Source organism: Miniopterus schreibersii, assembly GCF_964146895.1.
Source record: "Miniopterus schreibersii genome assembly, chromosome: 4".
In the NCBI taxonomy this organism is placed as follows: domain Eukaryota; kingdom Metazoa; phylum Chordata; class Mammalia; order Chiroptera; family Miniopteridae; genus Miniopterus; species Miniopterus schreibersii.
The window spans coordinates 40,006,935-40,022,042 of record NC_138105.1 but is presented as its reverse complement, the minus strand read 5'-3'; the positions used below and the strand labels follow the sequence as shown (position 1 = coordinate 40,022,042).

Sequence of the window (15,108 nt, the reverse complement as noted above, 5' to 3'; positions counted from 1 at the left end):
TTTGTACTTTTTCACCTTCATCTATTTTCTTCTCAGTTAAGTCAATGAGATATTGTCACCTGAGTACAGTAACTGATGTGTCTGTTTCTTAGTAATCTATTGTTTGATGATTGCATTGACCACGTATTGAAAAGGATTTTAGCATAAGAAAGCCTCACTTGCTTGTAGTATTCATATAATGTAATTCAGGTCACATAAAAATATACTTTAAAAGCTACAAGATAATTAATTAGGCAGATTGATGTTTTAAAGTACAAATATCTGAGCTCTTTACTCCCCTGCTCAGAACTCTTCATGGAGTTCAGTGTCATCCACTAGGCACTCAAAGCCTTGTGAACTCACCCCACCGGCTTCCTGCCTTCATCACCCCCTTCTCCCTGTAAGTGCTTCTTAAGTGTTATAAAGCTGTTTCCTTAATGGACTTCACATTGTCCCAGCTCTTTCCTTTTCCTCACTCTGTTTTCTCACCAGAAATTCTTCTGTTCTCATCTCCACACTATTTGTATTTCTCTCTGTCAAAATCATATACATAATCCTATTCAAAATTTTACATCTGATCGATCCTAAGATTTTACCCTCTCCATTATGTCTTCCTGATTTCTCAAGTTGATTTGACTTTTTGTTCTAATATTTTATTTTTACTTCCTTTATAACCTTACTAGGTCACAGTTACAGTGTATTAGGTTTGTTCTTGTTTGATAATTCCTTAACACTCTGTGATGTCTTTGGGTAAGAGATGATGTGCTCTTGAACTGTGGGTATTCTGGAATGCTCCAGAGTACTTAGTATACAAGCATCCCATAGATCAAATGCAACAGGCACTGGAATTCACCTATGAATCAGGTACAGTCTCTGATTTAAAGTGCTGAAAACTCTAGTGAGAGATAAAATTTCACAAATAATCATAATACAGTAAGATCAATAGAGACAATGGGGATTTTCAATGTTGGCTTCACATGAGAATCACCTTTGGAGATTTAAAAACATTTTATGAATGCCTCAATTATTGCCTGAGACAAATGAAGTGAGAGTCCAGGAAATGACGCCCAGGTATTGGTAGGTTTTAAAAGCTGCCCAGGTGGGTCTAATGTGTAGCTAGGACTGAGAACCATTGACATAGATGTAAGTGAATAGTACTGGGAGAGGACAGATAAAGGGTGTGAAGAACAGAAAGAGGAATAGTTGACACAGATGAGTTGAACTTGAAAAATGTATACAACCTCAATTGGTATGTATCAGGAGCAAAGGAAATCTAAATAAGGGAACATTTGTTGAAATGAAGAAAAGTATTACAACTTGCTTACTAGAAAATTTTGTTTAAAAAATCCCAAATTCATTAAACAGTTGCAAAATGGAACAAAAGATGGGAATAAAGCTATAAGAATTTTGATCTGGGAAAATCTGGACCCTTGTAACACCCAAACAAATAAAATCGAGCATATTATAGAGGTTTTCATGCTGTAGACATGAGATTTTTCTAGGAGAACCAAAACTATAATTACAAGTATATTTTATTTAAAGACCAGGGTGTTTATAACCCATGTATTTACGTATCATATCAAATATCTACATGTTCCTAGAGGCAGTGATTTACCTATGACACCATTTGAAAGAGCGTGGAGTTCTTCCTCAAAATATGAATCAATTATTTACTTTTGGTATTATTTAAAAGAAAGGTAAAAATTACCACAACACTTGTTTTGCCTGCTTTGATGATTTCTAATTTCAGCAGGAACTTCAGATTCAGCCAGAATTTTCACTGAGTAGGATCACGACCTGAAACCATAGCTCTTTCATTAGGATAAAGAGACACCTCATGAAAACCAAAACCCTTTGTAAAGACAAAAGAAAAAAACAAAAAGCCAATGAGGGACGGTGTTAACCCCTTCTTGAGAATATTAATTTCCTATGACCTCGCTGTTCATTTGGAATGAACTCAGAACTAACTCCCTGCAAAGGATCTTAACGTCTGTCACATGCCTGTCTTAAATATCTACCCTGGTTTGTCCACCTGCCTCACCCCCGATCTGTTCCAGATGACCGTAATCAACATTTACTACCGCACAATTTCAAAGGGAAGAGAGCAAATAATCATTTGGAAAGTCATAAGGAAAACAAATTAAATATTACTAAGAGAAATATTGTAGGCTGTCCTTGAACTTACAACAACTTGAATCTGTACTAGAATTTGGGGATATTTTCTGAAGGAAAGTGAAACAATTATACAAACTATTAAACAAACCAGTCTTACTTTTTATGATCCTGGCAAAAACCCTGAGGAACATTCTCTTTACTTCCATAAGGAGAAACAAGTAAGTGTTTCCTCACTCTCTATTATAAATAGGAGACTTCTTAGATAAAAGGGGAAATACTGCATTGGGGAGCTCTCAGTTGCTTAAGGTATATCCAGCATCCAATAAACCAGAAATGAGAGAACTGGAAGCAAAACCTTTTAAATATATTCTTCTGACAGAACCACTAACCATTGTTTAATGTGGGGCAACAAAACAAATGAACATTTTTTGTTAGTAGTGGAGAGCTGAGACCTCTAAGCAAAGCCGTTGGAAGAGTTGTGAAAACGCTTCCCTTGTCAGCAGACTAGGCAGTTGTTACAAAAATATTTCTTTGAAAACTTTATTTTCACACCTAAGACTGAAAGTGCTTTGTTTTTATGAAAGAGAATGAGTGATTCAGATATATTTAACAAAAGCAATAAGGCTGTATCCATAATTTGCTTTAGGAAACCAATCATTTTTTTCTACTTTGAAACTCTCTGACTCTGGACTGATCTCTCCTCAGAAACCCAGCAGAGTAGCTATACTGAGATCATATCTTATATCTTTTAAGTAGAACTATTATTTTTTAATAATGTCTTTTTAATAAATACTTTCTACTGCTAATTTTCCAATTTTGCAAATATGTCTATTGGAAAATGTAGAAAAATCCAAAGAAAGAGATTAGAATCACCCATAATCTTCAACAATGCGGTTACTGGCGGTATACGGGTGTGGTCTCTTCTAGTTTGTTTTTCCACTTATAATCTATGTTTTTATTTTTTTCTGTTGTAAATTCAAAAATTCCAAATGGCTTAAAATGACTAATTCGTCAAAGTATACAGGGTGGGGCAAAAGTAGGTTTACAGTTCTTCCTATGGGTAATAATACAATAATTAATAAATAAAAGTACAAGAATAAACTCTGTGTTTTGTATACTCACAACTGTAAACCCACTTTTGCCCCTCTGTGTATAAATCGAATGCTCTCCATTTAAAAATATCTATGTGTTCGTGGTTCTTTGGAAGTCATGTGTAAGACACCAAAACTTTTCATGAAAGTATCAGTCTTATAGGTTATAGCTAAAATTCATGTCCCATCCCCACTCAAATACATTTTCTTTCCTTTTAAAAAACACACACTTTATATCACCAAAAAAAAAGTGTTACACAGGCCCCATGGCAATAAGAATAAGTCTGAATAAAATCCTAGCCAGTCCTTTCTTTTTTCTTTTGAACTGTGTCCAATATGTCATTTTCAAGGAGATGGAAATTTAAATCTTTGTGTAGATTACAATTTGGTCCCTTGGGGGCTTATTTTTTTCTTTCTCTGAGTCAGTTACTCTGCAGACACTCTTAGATCTCAGTTCAGTTCACATTTCAGCAAATACACAGCAAGGGCTCCCGATACGGTGTACAGGCCGGTGTTCTCCATGTGCGCGTCCCTGCATGCAGCTCCCTGCACACAACATCGGATCTTCAGAGATGGGCTTTCTCTCATGCATCTATAACGTGGAGTATGGAGAGAATCAATTTTTTAAAAGAAATAGTCATGTTGAGACTTGGGCACACTGTACAAACTAAATGATGGGGCTTTCAAAGCATTAAACTAAAAGGAATGGAAGGATTTTTGCTGAGTTGCATATGATCCTAAATGAATTTGTGATGCGGCTTTTCTCTTTCATTTTCATTTTAACTATACAAGTAAAATGTGCTCATAACACACAAATTCAAAGAATAAAGAAGCGTGTAAAGTGAAAAGCCTCCCTTCTCATTCTGTCTCCCCAGAATAAACCAATTGGAGCAGCTTAATGCCTTTCCCTGTGCAGTTTCTTCTAGGCATCCAACTATTGGAGTTTTCAGTGGTTATGACTCCTTTTAAAAAAAAAGTTTTTTATTGATTTTTAGAGAGAGGGGTGGGGGAGGGAGAGAAACATCAATGTGAGAGAGAAATATCGATTGGCTGCCTCCACACAAGCCCAGACCAGGGCCAGGGATAGAGCCTGCAATGGAGGTAAGTGCTCTTGGCCAGAATCGAACCTGGGGCCCTTCAGTCCGCAGGCCGCTGCTTTAACCTCTGAGCCAAACCAGCTAAGGACCACACATTCTTGAGCACAGTGTTTTAGACAGCATCTCTGGGTTAAGCTCAGTTTGGCTTATGAGGTCCAGACGCATTTACAACCATCTAGCCAGACAGCTCCCCAGTAATGGTATCATCCGAATACTTCAGAGTCAACATATGAAGTCATCACTCACCCTCTTACCTCAAATTTCTCTTGAGGATTCCTTTTATTAATAAAAGTCACCACCATTCACCCAGATGTTCAACTTAGACACTAGAAATTCTTGATTACTTGTCTTCCCTTGCTTCCACTTCCAAGAAAAATCAGTTCTGTCAATTCTAGCTTCTTATTCCTCAAGAAGTCATTCATTTCAATAATGAATTATGGCTTAGGATAAACCTAACTCATAGAATCACCATCTTTTAAATGTCTACAGGCAAATTCCTTAATCAAGCTGGCTCTCATCCAATCCATTTTTCTCATCTAGTTGGTGGTGTAATATTTCTAAAAGGCAAGTACGGCCTTGTGACTTCATAATTTTAAACATTTCTTAGCTGTCTCTTGCCTGGAGTATAAAGTCCAAGGTACCTATTATATGCATGTGTATTCTGGCCCTGCTTTTTTCTCTAGCTTCCTCTCGCACCAACCAAACTGAACTTCCTTACTTTCAATTCTGCCTGCAAGCTTTCTCTGGCTCCTTGATTAGACCATGTCTGCTTTCTAATCATCTGTCTTCCCCTGTAGATTGTGTGTACTGTGAGGGGAGGGACTGTTTCTGTCTGGTGTTCTCCAGTATCCCCAGGAGCATAGAGGCATTTGTGGAAAATGCCTTGTAGGGGTTTAAAAACAGTCATTTGTCAGGTACTAAAATGTTAGTGTTTGCTTGCACCTAAGGAGGAAGGGAAAATATACTTTTATGTGTTTATACTTCTATCACAAAGAAAGTGATAATTTTTATAAAAATAGACAACCTAAGGCCTTGGTTGGGTAGCTCAGTTGGTCAAAGTGTCGTCCCGATATGCCAAGGTTGCAGGTTTCAGTCTTGGGTCAGGGCGCATACAAGAGCAACCAATGAATGCATAAATAAGTGGAACAACAAATCGATGTTTCTCGTACTCTATCTCCCTTCCTCTCTCTCTTTCTCTCTCTCTCAAATCAATTTAAAAAATAGCCTACCTAAAATCTGATTCAATATTGGTAATGCAATGCTGATTTTAACACTTAAATGTTGACGACATTCTTCCAATCACCTACACAAAAGCTTATGTAGCAAGTTATGATCTGAGCTTAGGCAAGAAACTGTTTATAGTGTGACTGTTCAGAATTCTTAGAAATGAAATCTTTCATTTTAAGAAAATGACTTTAATTATAAATTAAAATAAGTTTGCTAAAAGACCTAGAATTTATAGTGATGATAAATTTGGTGACAAGAACAGCGTATAAAAATAAAGCACATAATCAATCTTAATTGTGGAATTTCAAAAGGCACTGAACTTCTCACCCATCAGTTTCCTTATTTTCACTATAGATATAGCTGATTTCTCTTGAAATCATTACATTTTAGAAAGAGGGGTTAAAATCTTTAGATTTTGCCTAGCCGGTGGCTCAGTGGTTGAGCATTGGCCTATGAACCAGGAGGTCACGGTTCGATTCCCGATCAGGCGCATGGTTGCTGGTTCGATCGCTGTTGGGGGATATTCAGGAGGCAGCCAATCAATGACTCTCTCATCATTGATGTTTCTATCTCTCTCCCTCTCCCTTCCTCTCTCTAAAAAGTCATCTACAAGTAAATGTTCAGAAAATTTAAAAGTATTGTCTTTTTAAAAAGTTTATTTATTTCTTTATTCACCCTCACCCAAAGATATATTTTTATTGATTTTTAGAAAGAGAGGAAGGTGGGAGAGAGAGAAGGCGATTGAGAGAGGGTGATTGAGAGAGAAGGAGATTGAGAGGATGTAAGACTGGGAAGGGGACTGGACACTTGTTTGCTATATCAGGTCCTGGCAGTTCATCCCATAGGCTATGTAGACTCATTGACAGGTTTTTGTCTGAGGATTAACATGATCAGATTTGCATTTTGAGTGACAGTGTGGCGAGAACTTAAGAAGGGGAAACAAACTATTATAACAGTGATGGCGAGAGGAAATGCTGACTACTAAGTTAAAGAAGATGTTTAGGAAACTTTATAGGATTTGAGTGCAACTGGACAAGGACTTGAGGGAGACTGGGCAAGGCTGAAGGAGTCTTAGGTTTCTGTTTTCTATAACTGGGTAAATGCCAAGATCGCTGGGAAAAGGAGTACAGGACATAAACCACTTATTTTCATTGCTTAGTTAATCAAGTCAGTTGTCTGTGTTCAAAATAACAGGAAGTCTTGGGAAACAAGAAAATCATTCTGTGCTTTTTTCTCAGTAAAGGATGTTTTAAATGTTGGAAGTAACAGGGAATCTCAGAGATCACAAATTCCCCTATTTATTTTATCGATGAGAACATTGAGGTCCACAACTTGAATCACCCATACTGATAATGACAGCTCCAGAGGCAGAAAATTAGACTTCCCTCCCTCTTGGATTCTTCCCTGCTAATTCACCCTGACGCAATCAGTAGACATTCAACCCCATAACACATGCTCTTAATAAAGGACCAGTGTTAGTTCTAACTAATAGTAGTTACAGATGGCCTTTCTAGGAATTGACTCTGCTACCCACCATACAGAAAATTTTAAAAGTTGCTCCATTCAATTTTTCTGGGGCTTTTATGAGAATATAATTTTAAAAGTAAATTACTTTATCTGTTCTATTAAAATAAAACATGAATCCATGTGGCGATTTACACTCAGATCAGTTACTAGTTTAATCCGCTTAAAATTGCTGTGTACAGTAGTCAGTAAAGATATTTCTGGAACTGTAGCCTTATTGGTTCTCTATATAGTCTTTCCAAATACACCTCAGGGAAACCATTTCTTTAGGGGCATACCTACAATAAAAATAATAAAAGAAAAAAAGTAAATTTTTCAAAGATGTTTATTGATTCTATTCATAATGGTAAAATATTAGAAACAACTTGAATGAACGGATAAGCAAACTATTCTGCATCACTAAAGTAGAACGCTATGCAGTCATTTCAGTTCGGATGTGGATTATGAGGTGTGTAGGGATGAATATATAAAGTGTACCAGAAAGAATACATGAAATTAAACATATCTGTGAATGTTCTCCGAAGGATAATATGTTTATTTTGAGTGGAACAAATAGATACAGACAGAGTTCTATATTTTTTTAGGATAGTTTTGTTCTCTATCTCTTTTTTATCCAGTTGTAGAATAAGAGAAATGTCTTCGTAAAACCCTTTTGGCACTTCTAGCAACTATGGGAAACTAGGTAACATGAAAAAGAAATCTCCAACTACAAATACCTAGAAAAGGTGGCTGCAATGTGACGTCCTTTTACATTACTTTTAAATGATTGTCTGCGCTGGGCATGTAAGGAGCTATAGTGCTGAAGTTACTAAGCAAGTCCTGGAACTACGGCTTCCCTGAAGGATCCGTGCACACAGCGAGAATACAGAGCCTTAGCTTCGCAAGCTCTTGTGGGAAGACGCTGAGGCAAAAACGTTCCTCCCCTTTTCTCCTCTGCTGCCAGCCGCTGGCTGTGGCACTTAGAGGACGGGCATTACCACACGCACCCACTGCCCATCTTGCTGGCTACCTCTGGCCTTTCGCTTTCCTCAGTGCACTGACCACGTAGCAGTCACAAAATATTTGTTGAGAGCGGTTTACTGTGAGATGACTTTCAAATTCTTTCTCTAGTCTAAGCTGTGTTATGAAATGGAATCATACATCTTCCCTAATGAGTTTTGTCTTAATAAGCAGGTGAGAACTTTGAAAATTATATTTTAATATTTATTGGCTGAACCTCGCATTACATTACTAAATAGAAGATGTTTCCTGCGTTAGTTTCCGTATCACTTTTCCAAATTTGAAATAGGTCAATACCATGTTCATGAGGCTGTAAAATATAATTAAGAGGTCAAACAATGTAATAATAGGGACCTGGTTTTAAGCCCTGGTTTTACCATCAATGCTAGTTGTGGGATCCATGCCAAGTTACATAACCCACCAGACTTCAATTTCCGTATCGGTATAATGGGATAGTATTTGTTCTTCAGAGAATTGTTGTTAAGATGAAATACAGTAATCCCTGGAAATGATTTAGCATGATACTAAGGCCTTTAGCACAGACCCAAAAAGTATTAGCTATCAAAATGTGAGAAAGAAGGAAAGGAGGAAGGAAAAGATGGAGGAAGGAGAGAGAGAGAGAGAGAGGGATTCAAGTTATTAGTCTTAATTCTACAGTGTAAATTATTGGCTTTATTAAAGATCCTCCAAAAAATATCATCAGCTTTAACATGGAAAAAAATAAAATGACTACTAAATATGCCTTTTGTTTTTCCGTATTCTTATCCCAGAATTATAATCTCCAGCACTATAATATCAAATGCCGGGAACATTCATTTTTGTTTTCCCCCAGACTTATTGAGGTATAATTGACAAATAAAAAGGTTATATACTCAAGGTGGCATAACTTGATGCTTTGATATATGTATACGTTGTGAAATAATCAGACGAATTAAACTATTGGCGCACGTAGTTACCATTTTCTTTATTTTTTGTGGTGAGAACACTTAAGATCCACCCTCTTAGCAAATTTCAAGCATATGATGCAGATTTCAAGTATTGTTAACTGTAGTCACCATGCCTTACATTAGATCCCCAGAACTTACATATCTTACGTAACTTAAACTTTGTACTCAATCAATATCTCCCAACTTTTTTACTGCCCCCATCCCCTGGCAACCGCCATTCCATTCTCTGCTTTTGTAGTATTATAATTTTCATGCCATACAACTGACCTATTTAAAGTGCACAATTCAGTGATCTTTTAGTAAATTTATAGAATTGTGCAGTCATCATCACAATCCAATTTTATAACATTTCCATCACCCCAAAAGGCCTCTTATGCCCATTTTCAGTCAGGGGAACATTTGCCTTTACAGTGTATTCTGGAATGGTTTCTATTGTTGTAACTTATCTTGCTCTATACTTTGATAGGCACATGAATGGGTAAGGTCCAGGTTGGAGGTGAGATATATTTCAGATGGGAGCAATTGGAAGACCTGGTTTGGGTGTTCCTCCATCACACCTTCCTAGAGGAGTGGGCATGAAAATACCAGTAACCAAACTAAGAGAAACAGAACTGAGCAGCCTCTTGGAAGTCGACAAAGGAAATAAGGGCAAGTGAACTCAGGGATAAATGGGTGTAGGCAATGGCAGGAACTGAAAACATATTAGCCTTTGTTTATTTAAAGGCCATATCATTGTGCCTGGGAAACTGTTTTAGGGCAAACATAGGGCTAAGGAAAGAATATACACAGATAAGAGGTCTTATTGGTCAAGAAATTGCAGATTAGCCAGATCAGCATCAACCTATGATCCAGATCTGGGTTCAATTTCCAGTCAGGGCACACGCCTGGGTTTCAGCCTCAATTCCAAGTAGGGGGCATGCAGGAGGCAGCTGATCAATGACTCATCATTGATGTTTTTATCTCTCTTCCTCTCTCTTCCTCTCTCTGAAATCAATAAAGATATTTTTTTTAAAAAAAGAAATTGTAGATAAGAGCTTGCAAACTAAAAAGTGGGATATTAGTAGCCACTGTGATCAGAGCCAATAGGCAAATTTCTTTTGAGGGCAAAGTGAACCAAAATGAATTTTAGTTTTTTCCCTCCTAATTGATGTCGCCTGTCACAGAGGCAATAAATGGTAGAACCAAGCCTTGTCCAAAAATGCTGGTTCTAAAATTAACATGAAAATCAATATTTTTAAATAAGTAGTTTCAAAGATAAACATCAATTTAAGCTTAGATCATGTAACTCACTTAATTATATGAATGAAATCCATAGGAGATAAATAAAACAAATACCGTAGTCCTCTGGTTCTTTTCTCTAAGCCATACTTCTAGGGGGAAAAAAAAGGAAAAGCTGCATGGGGAAAAGCAGAGAGGTTTGGGTGAATTTTTTCCCCTTCTACAATTTTCTGAAGCACATTGTCAAACCTTGTGAAGCTAGAAGGGTATATTCAAATGCCATGAGGTGTACATTTTCATTTATTATCCACATGATTTTTCTTCTCAGTTAAAACTAAGAGCATGTCAATCCTTCCCTCTTGATTCAAAGGATCATTTTTTGTTTGTTTTTTGTTTTTTTACAAGTAGTACTTGAGTTGGGAAAAAATAAGCGGAATTAGTCCTCAGAATTTTCTCTGGAGATTTAGCCCTGCCACGGTAGCAGAAGCACGTCACTGTAGGCTAGTTTTCTCTATGCTCATCTGCCCAGGCTCTTCCTCCCCCATCACTCCCTCCCCTTTCATCCTTGCCTGTTCATCATCTGTCCCCTGTATTTCTCCATGACTCCATTTACCAAAGTACTAGCTTGTTTGAACAAACGGGCTCAGGAGTGGAGGAAGCAGCGGTGTGGGGGTGGAAAGACACAGATAAATGGCAGAATGATCCCCACAATGTGGGGTATGGGCAGGGAACTAAGGAAAAACTGCTTTACTTTGCTCTCCTTGCCTGCCTCCTGCCTCCTTCAAACCTAAGCATAAGTCAAGGACTTCAGTGTCTTAGAGTAAGGACAGAGGAGGGAGACCAGTTTGTAAGCTATTGCCATAATCCTGATGGTAGAAGATGATGGTGGCTGGCACCAGGGTGGATGCAGTGAGTGTAGAAATAAGTGGTTGGGTTCGGCATGTGTTTTGAAGGGAAAGGCAGAATTTTCTGCAAAATTGGAGAAAAGATAGGAGAGAAAGAGCAGAGACAGACTGCAGCAGACGGGCTTGCTGTGAGCTGCTTTGGGGAAGCCTGAGCTGGTGGTTGAGAATGGGGAGCTGAGGAGTCCAGTTGGAAACATCCTGAGTTGGAGCTGTCAAGAGGAGAGCTTTTGTTTGTTTGTTTTAGTGTTCCCATCACCATGTATGTTTTGTTTTTACTTCAGCAGGATTCTTACAGATATTTGCAAATATAGAAGTACAATGGCCAGGCCGACTCCAAGCTGAGGCCTCTCCCAAAACAGGGCCTCCCTACAGCGGCTGCCCCAGTGACAGAGAGCTTTTGTCTTTAATTTGAGTTCAGGAAAAAGGTCTAAGCTACACATGTGACTTTGAGGATCATTAGCACAACTGAGGTATTTAAACCACAAGATTAAATGAGACTACTTAGGAAGAACATGTAGATTTTAAAAAAAGAAGGAGTACCAAGGACTGGGCCCTGGAGCAAGCCAGTGCTAGAGGATGGGATACAGGAGGACCAGCGAGAAGCAACTGAAGTGGGATATGCACTCAAGAATACAGTCCTTGTGTCAATTATATTTTGTAGCAATTAGAGTATACGGATATGAATATTATTTCACTGTGTACTTCCAGAATATGACACCCAATAACAACATGCACACACGCATGTATGAGTATGAGTGTATATATTATAATTAAATATTAAAGAATTTAAATAAATATAAATTAAAATGTATATATTCACATATATACACTTTAATTGTTTTACCAATGGAAAACTATTATGAAACCAATTTCAATTTTTATGATCTATGATTTTCTATAGTATTTACAGCCTATGAAATATTTTTTTTTGTCCAAGCAGATACGTTGTTCTGCTGCTGGTTTTGTCGGATTGATGGTTAATTCAAGTATTTGGATTCAGTTTAAATTTCAGACCACTATAAAACAGAGTTTAGCTATTTTCTTTTTATCTCAATAATTAAATTATACTCATAACTTTTCATTTAAGAAGCTATAACGGTGAAAATATATGACATGTTTAAAGAGTAAGGCGCTGAATAGGTAGATGAGATTTATGTATACTTAAAATTATTTTGTGTTGGCGGTATTTTTTTCCATACCATACTATTTCATCCTGGATGCCAGCATTGGCTTTTACTGCAGAAAATGAATCTCTCAGCCTCACTAGATAAGGTGCTCATCGTTAAAGGGCCAAGTCAGGAGAACCGATGCCTGCTGCATAACTCCGCTCCGACAGAGACTGACTCAGGAGCAGGGGCAGAAGTTATGCTGATGCCCCACGATGGGGACTGAAGAATATATTGGGGGAGAGGAGAGGAAGCGGGGGGGGGAAGTATCCTGGGAGGGAATGGGTGACGGAAAAGTTAGGGGAGGCAACATTGGTAATGGGAAAGGAACAGAAGCATCTTGTGCTGAATATAAAAATGGAGTGCAAAAGTAGCTTTGTAAAGGGTTTATGGAAATTAGAACAAGTTAGGGATAGGAACGTGTAAGATGAGTGAGCTTTTATCAGAATCATTGTGTAGCAAGATCAAGGGGTCAGCGGGGATAATGGTGAAAACAGTGACAGCAGGTGTCTGAAGGTGCTCTACTCTCCGCCTGCGTCCGGATTTCCCTTTGTTGCAAATGCTACAAGCCACTGTGGCAGAATCTCCCGGTGTTGCCAGGGTATCTGCCTTTAAAAAAAATAAACACCCACACCCTGCCCTCATCTCCAAGTCAACCTCATGTCTGCTAAAATTTGAGCACAGCCGAACTAGGATAGAAGAAAAGAACATGTGAGAAATAACTTTTGAAAATGTATGTGTTAGATTCAAATGGAAAAGAGATGCTAAGGGAATTTGCAGAGTAAGAAATACATAGAAAAAAATGAGAATAGATTATGTTCAGGAATAAAGTAACAGTGAACTGCTGGGAAAGCAAGATATGAGTGAGGAAAGAAGGCAGTGGTCACAGGAGTCAGAAACAGTGCATGGGAGTGATTGTAGAAGAGGCCAGGGATGACATCCTCAAAAAGAGGGCAGTGAAGTAATGAGAAAAATGGAAGGCCACAGGCAGCCTTGGGAGGGCTAGCTTTCCAAGCAAGAGCTAAGGTGTGGGAGGCCTGTCAGTGCCCATAAGATGATACCAGAGAGCAAATGACAATGACAGAAGAGCAGATCCGTGAAAAGGGATCACTGAGCAGCTACTACACAGTGCTTTCTGTAGGCTCTGTAGTAAGTCCCACTCCCTCCTGTCAGAGCGGCTGGGCATGGGACATCCCCTTCCTGGTGACCCATCAATACCTTTAGATAATCATTATCTTTACAAAAAGAATGCGGGGTGGTTTGATTTACTAAAGAGCGTGGTGGATTGAACTTTGTACCACATCTGAGCACAGATGATTTTTGTTAAAGGCACACTCCTGCCCAAGATTGGAAGAGCTAGAAAGAGACATAGATAACGGGCAGGGCATTGCTTTCTTTGTCTTCCTCACCATTGTTATTTGTCTAACGCCTTAATTTGCATTAAGATGTATATGATGAGTAGTTAAAGTATGTTTTATTTTTAAGCTTCTGCTTCTGAAATTTAAGTCACATACAAAATTGAGAGCAAATTCTCTTAAGTGTCACAGACTAGCAATGTGTTTTCTTCATAAACTCTACCCCTCGTTGACTTCTCACCCTGTCTTAGGAATTATCCAAGCAGCCGAGGACATTCCTTTTAATCATTATGCAAGAAAAAATTAAATAAATAGCATAACCGTCATTATATGCTTGCAAAAGAATATTTTCTCCTTGAAGAAACTGATACTTTCCCCTGAAAATCCTTAGTGTAAAGGGAAGGGGAGAATGTCTCCTGGATGTGAATTTTTCTTATTGGCTTCTAATGTTTCAAAATAAGAAATGGAATGCCGGGGAATTTAATGTTTTAGAGGGTAAGTATAGAGAAAATATTCAAGAAATGCTCAACATAGTTTGCGAAGTAATATGAAAATTGCTTTGACAGTGGGATGTAGAGCGATGTAAGGGAGCTTTGCACCAACCATAGCTTCTCTTTCTTCTCCTTTGCCGGCGTTTTGCTCTTTAATTCCTTTCCCTGCTGGGATGCCTCCTTCATCTTTCCTAATGACACTGGCCCAAGATACCCACCCTCCATGGAATCCCTGCCCCCACAACGTGCTTGACCAGTTCTTAGATGATGGTTATAGAAGTCAGCAATCAATTTTAGATTTTTTATAACTTAAACGAAAAACCACAAGGAGTCAGGCTGGGCATGGCTCAGCGGTTGAGCGTCGACCTAGGATCCAGGAGATCAGGGTTCGATTCCCAGTCAGGGCACATGCCGGGGTTGCAGGATTGATCCCCCGTTGGGGGCGTGCAGGAGGCAGCTGATCAATGACTCTCTCATCATTGATGTTTCCCTCTCTCTCTCCCTCTCCTTTCCTCTCTCTGAAATCAATAAAGATATATTTAGAAAAACAAACAAAAAACCCCACAAGGAATAAAAAAGTGATGATAAAATAGCATAATGGAATTTTTGCTGGGAATGTCTTTTTTCTATACAATAAAATTTAAAATAGCTGAGAAAATGATCTTTGCCCCAAGCATCATGGGGGAAGATAGAGGTTGTTGGATGCTTGCTCTGTGTTAAGCACTCTGTTGGGCACTTCCCATGAATGAGTACCGTCCAACCCACCTCTTATAATTATAAATGATTATTTGGATAACTGAAACAGAGGCTGCTCAAGGCCACCCAGCTAGTAAGTGCCAGAGCCAGGATTTATATTCAGATTCCCCTGAATATAAGACTCTGTCTTTTCCCTCTATACGATTTGACCTCAAGTTCATTTTTTAATTAATATGAGCACTAATTGGTTTTGATTGTTAATACTTGACATGTGTAAACATAAGGAATATCCCTAGTG

At 38.3% G+C, this 15,108-nt stretch overlaps 1 protein-coding gene across 4 annotated transcripts in view; it reads left to right on the top strand.

The window, feature by feature from the left end:
• INPP4B (inositol polyphosphate-4-phosphatase type II B) overlaps window positions 1–15,108 on the top strand; it is a 528,611-nt gene that overhangs the window by 415,808 nt on the left and 97,695 nt on the right. The gene's annotated exons all lie outside the window — the stretch shown is intronic.